The 15548-nt window shown below is 36.8% G+C and overlaps 1 pseudogene across 1 annotated transcript in view; it reads right to left on the bottom strand.

Moving 5' to 3' along the window:
• Positions 1–1505: 1505 nt before the first annotated feature.
• Positions 1506–15548, bottom strand: part of LOC143582905 (disease resistance protein Roq1-like) — a 59673-nt pseudogene continuing 45630 nt past the window's right edge. Inside the window, exons 2-6 of the transcript XR_013144062.1 lie at positions 7997–8514; positions 6255–7342; positions 5870–6170; positions 4956–5528; positions 1506–2198 (exon numbers count right to left, since the gene is read on the bottom strand). The product of XR_013144062.1 is annotated as a disease resistance protein Roq1-like (transcript). The remainder of the gene's footprint in view (positions 2199–4955; positions 5529–5869; positions 6171–6254; positions 7343–7996; positions 8515–15548) is intronic.

Here is a 15548-nt window from a genome sequence, read left to right as displayed (position 1 = left end):
GCAAGTGCGGGCTGAGAAGCCAACGATGAATAGGCCATAGATGTGTTTGAAATCTGTAAAATAGTTGGAAACCAATTCAAATGAACATTTGGGTGGTTTGCTTTGTTTACCTACTGAACTGAATCCACCACTTGGCCTAACTAGTGGTAGAAAGCTTGAGTTCGGTTACGTGCCGAACTCTTATGCTTCCATCATCTTCACATCAAGCCCATGTTGCCATGAAGAAGTCCAGTTCCTTTCATTAATTAGTTTATAACTTACATTTTGTCATGTGCTTTTGTAGTGGGTCTAGATTAAGGTAATTGGTAGTTTGGTACTGGTAGTTTAAGTCATCAGTTATTTTTTCTTTGTAAGGCTATATATAAGCCATTCAATGTTTTATTAGAGTTTATGAATGAAATTATGAAGAATTAGTCTGAGTCTCGATCTATTTTCTAATCTTGATTCACATCTATTTTTTATGGCCAACGATTAATTGTTGGAACCACAACAGGTTGTTCAGTGAAGACCCAAGTTGATCCCCACTTGACACTTTTTATGAATTAAGACAATGAAGGATTTGAGCTAGGCTTTGTGTAAGGTTGTCAATTCGAATCTCGAGCCCACCCGAGTTTTTGTCCCATCATGTGTTCAGAGAATTCAGCTCTTGTGGCGGCACAACGACCCTCAAGTGGGTGGTATGGTTTCCCGGAGGAACGCCCAAGCTGTTATTACCAACATGGGCCCGTCGGCCCGGTTAAAACAACACAGTTTGACCAGAGTAAGGCAACGAACTCTCCAATTTAAAAAAGTGCGGTAACCTAAAATATACGAAAGTCACCGTAAAAATATGAAGTGAATTCGTTTATAAAAAAATCACTCGATAAATTCATAGTCACTATCATGCTTTGCCAACTAAAGTTCCCAGTAGTGTTTTAAGTTGTATATTTATTAATATTTTTAAAAAGGTATTTTTTTCACCGAGTAGGACGGGTAGCGAGAACTCATGAATAGAATTCAGTTCTCATTGATATTATATCGACAACAAAACCCATATTATTTTATTAGTAATCTAATTTTTGTAATATATAAGAGTTTCTTTGGATTAAAATAGTAAATAGACTTGTAAATTGTAATTAAGTTACGTCACCTTCTCACCATTTCACTTTCAGTTAAATGTTTTAATTTGATGTATTACGGTCTACAATCTTTCGAAATGAAAAAGTTATTTTATACGTATGATTATCCAACATCTAATATACACCTAAGCTTCAATATGAAGCTATCTTGATGACGATTCTTACTATTTAATAGAAGGTTCCGTATTCTAAACCAGACAAGTGTATACTTATGTAGGAATTTGGAATATTATAACTTTTTTTTAAGAACATTAAAGGAAAAGTATAAACCTAACTATTGGTACTCTCGTTTATCACGAACCATGTCACAACATTTGTTTTTATTGAAATAATACATGCGCGCATAGTAAAATGATTAGTAGTCCGCTTAATGCTTCCTTCTTTTTCTTTGTTTTTAACGACCAACAAAACAATTTTATTTATAAACAAGGTACATAGGGGGAAAACACAGTTGTTGATTCTTAAATCCACATTTCTTCTCTCTCTTTTCGGTTAATCACGATACATTGGATCAACAAAACCATTTGCGGAGATCGTTAAAGCAGATGCTGAATCGTAATGAATCGTGATGTTAGGTGTATAATCAGTTGAAGAATTTGTTGATGTTTCTGTCAGCCCACTTCTACTTTTCTTGGCTATGAGTCTAACCCCAAGACCAAAACATTTGCCAGATGCAGGACTTTCAATGTCAAACTGAAGATATTTGTATGTTTGAATTTGATCCCACCAAACCGTGTGTTTCAATGAACCAAATGACACATACCACACCCATGTCAAACTATAATATTCGGGAACCTCACACATTGGTGGTTTCCAACTATCGCCATCACTCTTTTCACCATTATCTACAGAATATGTGCAACTCCGAACCTTCTTCACAGTTATACGTAAAAGGTCGTCAAAGTATGCTTTAGCATCGGAAACTACACAGATTAAGAACCCCGAAAAGTCATCGCACCAGCTCGTCTCTGGACATTTCAATATATATCTACTCCCTCTAAGTAGACGTGGTGTAAACCCCTTTGCAATCTCGAGACCTGGCTGTAGGATAAACATCGAGCCATTTTCAATAGCATTTCCCTAAAATTGATTAACACAAATTAATTAAACTCTAATTACTATTATTATTCTCTCTCTATATATATATGTGTGTGTGTGTGTGTGTGATTGTGTGTGTTTTAAATGAATTGTATTAGAATAAGAGCTCAATCATATCATTGATTGGCATCATAATATTGTAAACCGCTCAATCATATCATTGATTGGCATCATAATATTATGATGCCAAACAATGATATGATTGAGCTCTTATTCTAATACAATTCATTTAAAACACAATTAGATCAATTAACAACATCATGCGTACCATCCTATCACATTCATCCGTACCTCATTCTTTTTGGCCCCATGCACTCGAACACGCAACATATCTATTAAACATCCTACCCTCCAAAGTTCTAAACAACTCCACTCCCACTTTCTGTCTCTATCACCGCCACCCTTCTTATGACCATCTACGCATTTTTGGTTGCCTTTGTTATCCCCTTCTACCTTCCAACACAATCCATAAACTAGCCGACCGCTCCACTCCTTGCGTTTTTTTAGGCTACCCTTCACATCACCGAGGCTACAAGTGCTACAACATCAAAACCAAACAAATTCAAATCTCACGAGATGTCATTTTTGATGAAACAGTGTTTCCTTTTGCAACTCAAACACCACCCACCTCCTCTTATGACTTTCTAACCTCCACTCCATATCCCTTTCACTGGTCTACTTCTACAACCCCAACTCCATTTCCTCCAAATACCTCGTCTGTCCCAGCCAACCCTCCTCACATCCAACACCAAACCAGCCCAACACCCACACCAAACAGCCCAACAACCAGCCCATTAACCACCCCTACGGCTCAACACCAACCCACACCATCGCCTTCACCTTCACCACCTCCACCCCCACCGACTCGCACCATGAACACCCGCTCCATGTCGGGTATCTTCAAACCTAAAACTCACTTTAATCTAAACATGTCAACCACACCTCTCCTCTCTCCTCTACCAAAATCAACCACCGAAGCCCTTTCCAATACGAACTGGAAAAATGCCATGACCGACGAGTTTCGTGCACTTATTGATAACAAGACTTGGGAATTAGTACCCAAACAACCTGGTATGAATATTGTTCGTAGCATGTGGATTTTTAAACATAAAAAGAAAGCAGATGGCACACTAGAACGATATAAGGCCCGGTTAGTGTGTGATGGTCGTTCCCAACAAGTTGGTGTTGATTGTGGAGAAACATTTAGCCCCGTCGTTAAACCGGCAACAATTAGAACAGTGTTATCTTTAGCTTTATCAAAGTCGTGGCCTATACATCAACTCGATGTCAAAAATGCTTTTCTACATGGGAACTTAAATGAAACGGTTTTTATGCATCAACCAATGGGCTTTCGTGATCCAACTTATCCTAATCATGTTTGTCTACTCAAAAAGTCTCTTTATGGCCTCAAACAAGCACCGAGAGCATGGTACCAACGGTTTGCGGATTTTGTTTCACAAATGGGTTTTCAACATAGCCAATGTGATCATTCATTATTCATCTTTAACCAAGGTCCTCAAATGGCATTCATATTATTATATGTTGATGACATTCTGCTGATAACATCTTCCGATGACTTAAGAAACAAATTCATGACTCGGCTTTCTAAAGAATTTGCAATGAAGGATCTCGGACCCCTTAGCTACTTCCTTGGAATCTCGGTTACACGGAACTCAAACTTTCTATTTCTTTCGCAAGAAAAGTATGCTCGAGAAATCCTTGAACGAGCCGGCCTCTCGGATTGCAACCCAGCAGCCACCCCGGTTGACACACAGAACAAATTGAGCAGTAATAATGGGACACCGGTTGACAATATTACACAATACCGAAGCCTCGCCGGCGCGTTACAATACCTCACCTTTACCCGACCGGACATCTCATACGCAGTTCAACAAGTATGTCTTCATATGCACGCCCCTAAGACCACTCATTTAAATGCTCTTCGAAGAATTCTAAGATACATTAAAGGCACAATCTCATATGGTCTTCACATTCAACCATCCTCGACATCCTCTCTCACTGCTTATACCGATGCCGATTGGGGAGGGTGTCCCGACACACGGCGTTCAACATCCGGTTATTGTGTATATATGGGTGACAATCTTCTCTCATGGTCCTCCAAACGTCAACCCACTTTGTCCCGCTCAAGTGCCGAGGCTGAGTACCGTGGCGTCGCTAATGTGGTTTCCGAAATTTGCTGGCTTCGCAATTTACTACTAGAACTCCATCACCCTCTACAACGCGCCACCTTAGTCTACTGTGACAACGTGAGTGCTATCTACCTATCCGGTAACCCAGTTCAACATCAACGCACAAAACACGTTGAAATGGATATTCATTTCGTTCGTGAAAAGGTCGCCAAGGGTGAAGTTCGAGTTCTACATGTCCCATCACGGTACCAAATAGCCGATATTTTTACAAAAGGGTTGCCAAAGGTTCTATTCGACGATTTTCGAACCAGCCTCAACATCCGTGATCCTCCCGTTTCGACTGCGGGGGAATATTAGAATAAGAGCTCAATCATATCATTGATTGGCATCATAATATTGTAAACCGCTCAATCATATCATTGATTGGCATCATAATATTGTAAACCATTTACTATAGCATAATTATAGGAGGATTCCTAGGATGACCATTGACTTGTAACCATTATATATTGATTGTAAATAATGAGATGAGATCAGAGAAAGAGTTACAAACTCTAACAAATTGATATTCAGAAAGCGACACACGTACCTCAAGCATTGTTTGTAGTAATCTCCCACCACCATTTACAATGCGAGTATACTCAAGTGTGACTAGACATAACCATTTACAATTTATGTGACAATCTCCAATGGTTGTAAGTGACCCTCAATCACGCGCTTTAAGAATAACTAAACCTGATGGGAGATTAGGCAATTCAGTAAGCTCATTGCAACAGGACAGGTTGAGGACTTTGAGACAAGTAAGTTGCGAGATGCAGAAATCTAACCGTGAAAAATTATTATCACTTAAATCTAGCTCTTGTAAGTTGGATAACTCACCAATACCAGAGCCGATTTCTCCATCTTTCAATTCGCAATAACTTATTTTCAGAGTCTTGAGGTTTTCCATGTAGGCAATTGTTGGAAACATTCTAAGCTTGAGACAACTTACTACATATAGGTATTCAAGACTTCTATGATTTTCAAATGATGGATGAATCTCTTCTAACGCACGACAGTACTCGAGCCTTAACTTTTGAAGGGATGGGAGTCCATTAAAGTCTGGAGTGTTGAGTAGCTCCATCATTCCACAGAGTTCAAGCACTTTCAGATTTGGTAGACGCTATAAAGTATAGAAACGTTAATAATAAAAATCTCTGAGAAATATTATTATACTGGGAAATGAGATAACTGCATAATTTTATTTTATTTTATTTTATCAAGATGACGAAAACTAATTGAAAAAAAAAGTGTTCAGTGACTTATACGTATGCTACACCAATATTTAATAATTCTGGTGAGAAATGAGATAAAGTTAAGGTGGGATTACTAATTGATTGTTTGCACAAAACTAATTCATATATTATTTTGTTAAGCAATTATATTTGTACACCTAAGATAAGCATAAGTTGTAAATTATGTTTAAAATCCACCATCATTTTTAATCACATGAATATACCTCACCTTGCAACCCTTCCAAAGTTCTTTTTGATTGCTTCGTTTCAGTTTTAGAACAACGAGCTTTGTTGGTTGAAAACTGTATGGGAATGGACTTCTTGAGGGATACAGGTTCCAATCCATATACAACAACTCATTTGACAGAAAAGTAGGCCCTTCCTGATACTCATCATCTTTTTGACGATCCATCCGCACGCTAAGAAGCCGTAGCTTCTTCATGTTTGAAACAATCTTAGAAAAAACTTGATGAAAGAATACAACCTACATAATAACTATCATATTTTATGGCTTCAATCTTGTCATTTTCCTGCAATAAATTAAGAAGGTAAATATATATAGGTCACAAATTACAAGTGTAAATATATGTATATTTTAAAAGCTAAACCTTTACCATTGTTGCATTCTGGAAACACATTTCTTTAATATCTTCAAATTTCCAAACTCTGCTATGTTTTTCAGGATCCCTAGGATGTTTCCCTCTAACGATGTAGTGCCCCATTTCTTGAACTAGATCATGCATATCAAACATACCATTCTTAACCGTTATAAGAACTTTTTGTATTAAAACTTTTATCCCAATTTCAGGGTGATATCCACAAGCTTCAAACATCTACATTGCATCATCCTGCAATCGAAATCTCCAGAAACATGCAATATCCATAAATAACTCTTTCTGGTCAGTTTCAAGTCCATCATAACTAATTTTAAGTATATCCATGACTTCCAAATTCGGGGTGTCGTTTAACTTGCCAAGGCACTTATCCACTCATTCTTATTTTTGTCGTAGAGAAAAGAACCTAAAACTTTAAGAGCCAACGGTAGCCCAGAAGCATAAGAAACCACATATAATGACAGTTTCTCATAAGCTTCTAAAGGTTTTTCTTCATTATATGCATGTCCTTTAAAGAGCTGGATAGCCTCATCCTTTGATAATAATGTGACATTGTAGACGTGGATTACCTTATGGGCTCTAAGCAAATGTTCATCTCTAGTTGTGATTAATATTCTACTCCCACTACCAAACCAATTACGGCTTCCAGCAACGGCCTCTAGTTGACCAAGTGTATCGACATCATCAAGAAGTAACAACACTTTACATAACATTTTTTTCATCAAGTGTTTTCCTTCCACAACACTACCTATTTTCACTTCTTTTTGAAAATAGATGATAAAATAATTTCTTGCAATTTATTTAAGCCATCTTTGCTTGTTTTCTCTCTAACATTCTCAACAATGCAGTGACCTTGATAATGTTTAGAGATATTCATAAAAGCTGAAGTCGCAAGAGTAGTCTTACCACTACCCCCAACCCCCCATATTCCAATCATGCGCACACTATCTGACTCAATTTCTAACAGTGACTCCAATTCTTGGATGCGAGTCCTCATTCCAACAAGATCTTCATCCACACATGAATTTAACATGAACAGTCTATCCAATATTGTATCAACAATTTTTTTGATGAATTGTGATTCATGCCTGCATATCGGCAAAACATATATGAGGATAGCTGTTGTATCAACGAGATAACGAGAACTAGTTACAAACAAGTGTAAGATCTTTTAGTGAAATGAGTAAGAGTAATACTAAGCTATGTAAATAAAAGAAAACTTAGATAGATCCATCAATCCAATACATCTAAATGGATAACCTTTCAAGTCTACATACACTATACAAGTAGGGATGGTATATAGTTTTAGCAAAGGTTAGCTTAATTAGAATATCTATGCGCACAATACAATATAAAATAGTATTTTTTTAGTGATTTTTTGACCAACGCATCCACTAATAAGGTCCCAAATGTTAAATAGGTTAACGTCATCAAAGCTTTATGTGTGGAGCATGAACACCACTTTGGCTTGTTTACGCTTAGTCTCACAGACGAGTCTAGCCAAATCCGGTTTGAGATTTACACAATTACAAAAGCTTTAAAAAAAGTGAACTTATGCTCACGCTCTATTAATTTAAAGGATTCGCTTTTAAACTTAGACAAAGAACTAACTTGGCTTGTTTACACATGCTTTGTACACACAAATGTATTAAATATATATGTAAAAACTTGTAAAATATAAAATGCATAATCGAATTCTAAAAACCTATATATACGTAGAGAATTCTGGTAAAAAACATTACCCGTGCGCAATGTTCTTGGGCTCCCATCCAGCGATTTTACTCACATCAACAAGTGCTTTTTTCCATATTTCAGTTTTGTTGACGTTCTTTGCCTCTTGTTTGGCAAATGCTTCTCCAAATTCCCCATTCTGATTTCTCACTTCTGTGGGTTCCACATCATAAAATACGGGTATAACAATTAGCTCTCTCTCATCCCTACATTTCATAATATGCGCAAGCTCTTCCAAACACCAAGAAGAATCAGCATAGTTTTTGGAGAATATTATTATAGCGATTTCTGATTCTTCAATAGCCTCAAACAAAGATTCATCAATGGATTCGCCTCGGGGAAGTGCTTCATCATCCTTGTAAACACTAATTAGGTGTTGTTTAAGACCTGAGTATAGATGATCTACAAATGTCTTGCGGGTATCTTCTCCTCTAAAACTAAGAAACACATCATATTTGCATGATCGAGATGAAGAGGCAGATGCAGAGTGAGAAGGCGAAGATGAAGAGGCCATTGATGTGTTTAAAATCTGTAAGATAATTCGAAGCCAATTAAATAGACTATTTTTGAGGTAACTCAAATGAGTTGAACATGATCATATTATAGCATTTCTAACATCACATTATAATAAGATAAATTAAAAGTTACTATCATTTCTCAAGGCCACACATGAGAATTATGTTTAAATTGTGTAATGCAATTTAATAATCCTATTTGTTCTATATCACGTTCTCTTTTCTTTTATTTGGGTTTGCCATGGACCGATCTGTCGCTAACGTATGGAAAGTAGGCGTTGCTCAATCACCTACAGTTGATGATTGCTTGAAGTTTTCCTGATTCTTCTCTCTTTGATTGATTCTGGTTTGTGTATTTATACTAGAATCCACTCCTATTGCTAAATACAGCAAATCTCTATCAATGTAGTCTCTAATTATTTTTCTGTATTCCAATCGGTGGGTTTCATCCGATTACCAACTAAGTTCGGAGTCTAGTATTCAAGTATTGTAATTCCCAAATTCAGATCATGTTTGGGATTTAGTTTGAAAAATGCTTATTGGCTTTTTGATATTTTTAAAAAGCCAATAAGCCAAAATGTGTTTGACAATCACAAAAATTCTTTCTATTTTAGCATTTTAAAATGGTTAAAAAACAATTTTCTAAAAGCACTCAAATTCAAGCTTTTCAAAATGACTTTTTGAAAAAGCCAATCATCTAATAAGTATTTTTTAAACTCAATCCCAAACGTTATTAGTAATTACAATCTTTCTGACAAATTATTTGCCCACTTGTTAAAGTTCTTACTTTGTATTCTTTAGAAGAAAAATTTATTTCACAAAACAAATACAAAAATAAAACCTCTTTTGAAATCATCAAAATAACTAAAATTAATTAGTCAAACTGAACGCTAAAAATCAACAAAAAACAAACAAATCCAATATCTTAGAAGCCGATTAGTTTAACTGTTCATAAAAAAGTAAAAGAAAGAAATGGTAAACTTATTGTGGAATGATTTTCTGGTCAGAAACAGGGGATTCAAGAAGAGAGAGAGAGAGAGTCTGACCTTGTGACGACGACGACGACGACGACGACGGTGTAGCGGAGCAAGAATAAGTAGTTGGCCGGAGTCAACGGTGTGGTGAGTGGGGACGTCTAAATAATGGAAGATAGGTGGACTCTTAAAACAAATATTATATGTGAACGGACAACACCTGGTGAAAAATTAATTTTATAATAAAAAGATTATGTGCATATAATAATAATAATTTACAATTACCAGCATGTTGACATCACCATTATTAGGCTAAAGAGAATACACCTCTCAATAGTTAATACCATTCTTCTCATGGCTCGTCACGTCTGCGTCATATCAGCTTCCTCATATCATTCAACATCACCCTTAAATCATGGTTATACATCATTCTTCATTTCTGGTTTTCTTTTTATTTAATACAAAGAGGAAGAGTGAGTGACAAAAGTGACTGTGGTCACTAGCCTCATGTCACGTGTGATCAAAAAAGGAGGGGGTGGTGTTCCAAGGGTGTCACGCGCTTGACCCCTTCTATGCCAACTCACCTCACGCGTGAGGAAAAAAGGGGGTATAGCCCATCCTTGTGGAACATAGTATTTATAAGTTACTAGCATAGGAGCCCGTGCTTCGCAACTTGGTCTATGAGGGTGTTGTCTTTGAGGTATTGGTTTACTTGTTACTTGGTATATCCATATGACCATTTTATTTACATAATCGTCAACCCTCGGATAGATTTGACACAATAAAACAGTTTACATAATTTGTTTTGTTACGTGACTAAAATATAATTTATATTACGATTAAGAACAAAATTAAATAATTAAAAATATAAATGGCTATTTATTAAAGCAGAGATTGAATTGACACTCCTAAAAAATAGCATACACAAATTTATCTAAAATTCAACGAAAACTCGAAAAAAGGATTCTCTTTACAACCTCTACCAACTCTAAGCCAAAAACCTACCTATTTAAGAGGGGAAGGGGCACATGCAAGGGTAAGCTTTATGGGTTCCAACCCACAAAGCAAACCCACCCCGACCCATGTGGGTAGATTGCCAAATTGCAATTCATGGCAAACCTTTGCCATGAAAATGTCACACCCTGCCATGGGGGCCTGAGAGTTTTATGGACAAATTGGTACCAAGTGTAAGCAGCGGAATATTATTGATAAAAATAAATTACAATGTTTGCACTAAGTATTTATGACAAGGTGTAACTACACAACTATCTCTTCTCTGACACTGCTACAATCCCGAAGTTGGTTCTACTAATCTTCTTGGCATCTAATCTTCATAATTCATGTTCGGCATACGCCTCTAACCTTAAGCATTCTCATTACAAAGCTAATCCAATTTGGTAATCCCCACAGTACCTGAATACATGCTAAAAAGTGTCAACTAAAAAGTTGGTGAGTTCGTGAGTTTAGCTCACATACACATAAAAAGTTAAATCATAAAAGCGCGCAAGTTTGCGTGTATGTAAGTATAAAGCATGGTGCACATCAATCAAGTCCACAATCAAACCTGCAACTAGAATAAGTATCCCCAACTCATACTAGAAGTTAAACCGTCCCGGATTATCACCCTGCTAAAAGCAATAATCAAACACGTAGGTTATATGCCGTAACGATCCGCAGATCTCAGTGTGGTTTACCCAACATAGGGTCACTATGCGTGGGGGTCTCCCAAATAGTACTACCCATACAAGCCTCCGGCCCATTCCCTCGGGCTAATGATTATGTAAAAGTTGGGACAAAATTTAGCAGTAAAACACCTCTTGATAAATATGACACCATAAGTAAAAACAGCATGTATCCAGCCTAAAAAGTTTAAGTAAAAAGGGCAGCACGAAACTCACCTCAGTCCGTATGCAATATGTATATGAAGGATAATCAATGAGCTTGCACTATGCTAGAATTCATCAAGTACGCCTAGTATATATTTTTTATCAATAATAAGTTATCGAAGAATAATGTAAAATTCACTATTGTTATTGTGTACTAGTTAATTCTAAGTGTTTTCCAATGCATTTGGTTCTCGATGAGTAAAGTTTCCTTTTACGGGAAGTTTGTACTTAAATAACTTAATAAGAATGATTTTTTTTGTGTTTAGGTATATAATTCAACTTCCGGGAGTTTTAGTTACCTTGGTTCATTTGTCGGGTTTTGATAAAGTTTCCATTTTTGGAAAGTTCGGGTTTTCGGGTTACCATATGACCCTAGAAGCTATATACTTATTCATATAAAAGGTTTAATGATTACTGGTTGGAACAACATGCCATGAGATTACGAAAGATAACAATGCCCGCCATCACCGGTGTTGTCCGTTTTTAATAATATATCTTTAAAGAAAAGTCTATATAAACGAATACTTTGTTAATTGATACATCCCATTTTCCAGAAAAATATATGTTACAAATATAGTTATTTACAGGTCTGGCATTTCAGAAAATTTTAGGTTTGTACGGTTTTAGTCCTCGTACCTTCGTTTAACGTTTCTTTTAGCAAAAACCGAGTTAAAGGCTTAGATAATTTTTGTGTAATAAGTAACACTAAAATTATGGTTTTATTGGCTCATAATTGCAGTTAAAAGTTAGAAACTTCGTAACTTTATATTTTTCAAATGCTTGTTCGGGTTACGCTGGTTTTAGCGTAACGCGCGTTTAAACGTTATTTCTTAATAAAAGGGTGTTGTAATTATCGAAAATGGTTTATAACATTATAATAAGTTATTTTAATTATAACTTTTGGAAAAATATCCATTATATATTTTTGAAGTCTTTTAATCTTTAAAAGCTGGCCCGTTTGTCGGTTTTAACGAAACAACAATTTATAATCTTGTAAACGGGCCCTTTTCTAAATCCTCTTACCGTTAAACATTTTGTAACTTATTTATGGCCATTTTAACTCAAAAGTTTCTGTTCTAAAAACATATTCATGTATCTTCAATTTTTAAGAATTAACCGGTTTTTCTTTTGTTCCAAAAATGCCATTAGCCACGTTTATTGATTCAAATCAGGTTTTTCCCCACAAAACAGCCTTGGACCTGTTATAATACCTATTAATGACTTACTAAAAGTTTTATATTGATGTTAGGATGCCGGGAACCCAAACAGTGGCTTCGTTTCGGTTTCAGCCCGTTAGCATCTTTATGTTACATTTGTAGTAAAACTCATTTTTGGTTAGAAAACCTGTTAGGACCTGTTATAGTTCATTAAAATAAGTTGCTTTAACAATTCATGGGTTTTAAAAGATGATTTTTGGCTGCTGTTACAAGTACGAGTCCGGTTCAGCCCGTTCGGGTTCTAGTTCAGTTTTAAAACGATGATTCGCATATAATGCTTTCGGGCCAGATTATATCATCAAAGCGTTATATAATGGTCTGCAAAACATGTTATAATATTATTTAGGTTGCAGGGATCGTTTCTTAGTTAACGAGTTACCAAAGTGTCAGTTCGGAAGACTTTTAACACCCGGTTAAGTATTAACTTTTGAGGCTGGTCTTTACCAGGTTTGAGGTCTTAATTAAACATGTTTAACTTCTGAAAATCGTTTTAAACACCCAAAAGTTAGTACAACCACTTATTGGTTAGGTGTGGCCCGTTAACACCTTGTATTCGGTCTTTATAACGGCGTATGAAACTCTAACATCTTTTGGACAGATTCTTTGCTTACACTATCCCAAAAATATCATTCTTGGACATAAAAAGATGTCATACATGGGGGGTGGTCTTTTTGGGTCGGTTCTTTGGGTTTTACGGGTTTTTAAAGTGACGGTTTTGAAGTTAAATATCAAGGTGTAAGGCCCCGTTACCGGTAGCCCTACTTTCGTGTTGGATTTACTCATAAACGCAGTTCTAAATATCATAGTTAATTAAAACATTCGCGGAATATAAAAGTTTCCATAAAACATTTCATAACAAAACACGTCTTGTCTTAAAACATCATTTTGTCTTTCAAAATAAACGAAACATTAAACTTAAACGTCTTGAGTCTTCCGATGCCAGCCTCTTATTCAGTGCCACGTGTCTCCTCAAGCGAGCTGCCTCATCCTACTCGCCTGCGTGCATACTAAAAGTCAGCTACGCTGAGTGAGTTCTAGTTAATCATACACTATACAATACACATAAACTTATATTCTTTCATTCATACTTTCATACTTTCATACTTTCTTTTGTATTAACTTACTTTCATATCTTACGTTATAAAGAGCATTACGCCCTACATTCCTCGAGTATTATTAGGGCTCGGTACCCTCCTTCCTCGAGTATTATTAGGGCTCGGTACCCTCTTTCCTCGAATATTAGTAGGGTTCGGTTCCCTAGTTCTCGAATATTAGTAGGGTTCGATTCCCTCTTCGTTACCATACAACCATACATCATACCTCGAGTATTATTAGGGCTCGGTACCCTTTTCGTAACCATACAACCATACATCATACCTCGAGTATTATTAGGGCCCGGTACCCTCTTCGTAACCATACAACCATCCTTTCCTTCTTTTATTAACTTTATCACATTCATACACATAAGCATACATATCCTACTTACCTTATACTTAGCGTTACAACCTGACAGTACGTGCAATATCCGAAGATCGTTCACGTACCGTCAAGCCATCATTCATACATATCACATCATTCACATAAGGCATACACTTATCTCTTAGGATAAGCATATTAACAAACATATCGAGTATGCACACAGCCCCGAAAACATAACACATAAATGGGCTAGAAACTCACCTGAATCCTGTTACGCTCTCCGTTAATAGTTATCCCTTTCTTCAGTTGTGCACGGCTGACTGTATAACAAGTATACGTATCAATTAACTACTACTACTCATGTTGTATTTCTATCTTTATATGACCCACAACGAACGGGGGTCCGGGGGCAGCGCCCCTGGCAGCGGGGTCTAGGGGCGGCAGCCCCTAGCAGGGTCCAAGGGGCAGAGCCCCTGGCTGGGGTCGAGCTGCCAGGTCAGCTTGGAAAAATTTTATTTCCATTAACTGTCTTAACACATTTTTTTCATTAGGTTTTTAATTTATTTTCTAAGCGAACTTAACTTTAGGCGAAGTTAAACCTTAAGCGAACTTAGCTTTAGGCGAAGTTATCAGTTAGGCGAACTTGGCCTTAGGCGAAGTTATCAATTAGGCGAACTTGGCCGTAGGCGAAGTTATCAATTAGGCGAACTTGGCCGTAGGCGAAGTTATCAATTAGGCGAACTTGGCCGTAGGCGAAGTTAAGCTTTGAAGGCGAAGTTAAGCTTTGAAGGCGAAGTTAAGCTTTTGCAGGCGAAGTTATCAGTTTACAGGCGAAGTTGCCCAGTTCGCAGGCGAAGTTGCCCAGTTCAGCTACGGGTTTGGTTTTTATCAAGCATTTTGGCGATTTTAATACCCTTGTTATGGTTCGACATCACCCACTAACGTTCCCTAACCATTTTCGGTCGTATATATATCCCGTATATACTATAAAGCTTGGATCTTTAAGCTTAAGGACATTCAAAAGGCTAAACGTTCAATAAAACGTAAACTTTAAAGGTCAAGAACATACCTTTTATACGTTCGGTGTGGTCGCGGTTTGCTTGGTTATCTCGTATATAGAAGATCTAATAATGGTTGGCTCGATTTTGGTCTTGGACGTCTCTCTCTCTCTCTCTCTCTCGGCCGAAATATGGTGTGTGTGTGTTTGGAGTGTGTTAGAGAATAAGATGGAAATGAAATGAGGGTTTAGGGTTTTAGCTTGGTTTAGGGGATATTTATATCCCTTAATGCCCATGGACCTAAGGCCCATTCTCATTTAACCCATCTCAATTAATCTAAGTCCATGATCCGTTCTTTACTCGATATTAATTAATTAATAACGCGAAATCACTAAACGTAACTTTCTTTATTCAACATTATAAATTTTAGGATGTTACACAAGGTGTTTATACTATCATTTTAAAGTTTAGATTGGGCATTTTAGGGGCTCCAAGTGATGTTATAAGCTTCTGAAAGGTATGGAGAATTCCTAGATTTTATACAGTCTTGGTTT

This window comes from Bidens hawaiensis, unplaced genomic scaffold, assembly GCF_021521415.1.
Source record: "Bidens hawaiensis isolate Kalapana, Puna unplaced genomic scaffold, B.hawaiensis_p1.1 tig00001511_1, whole genome shotgun sequence".
NCBI classification, from domain to species: Eukaryota; Viridiplantae; Streptophyta; class Magnoliopsida; order Asterales; family Asteraceae; genus Bidens; species Bidens hawaiensis.
Note: the sequence above shows the minus strand (reverse complement) of the source record. Positions and strands in the feature narration are given on the sequence as shown.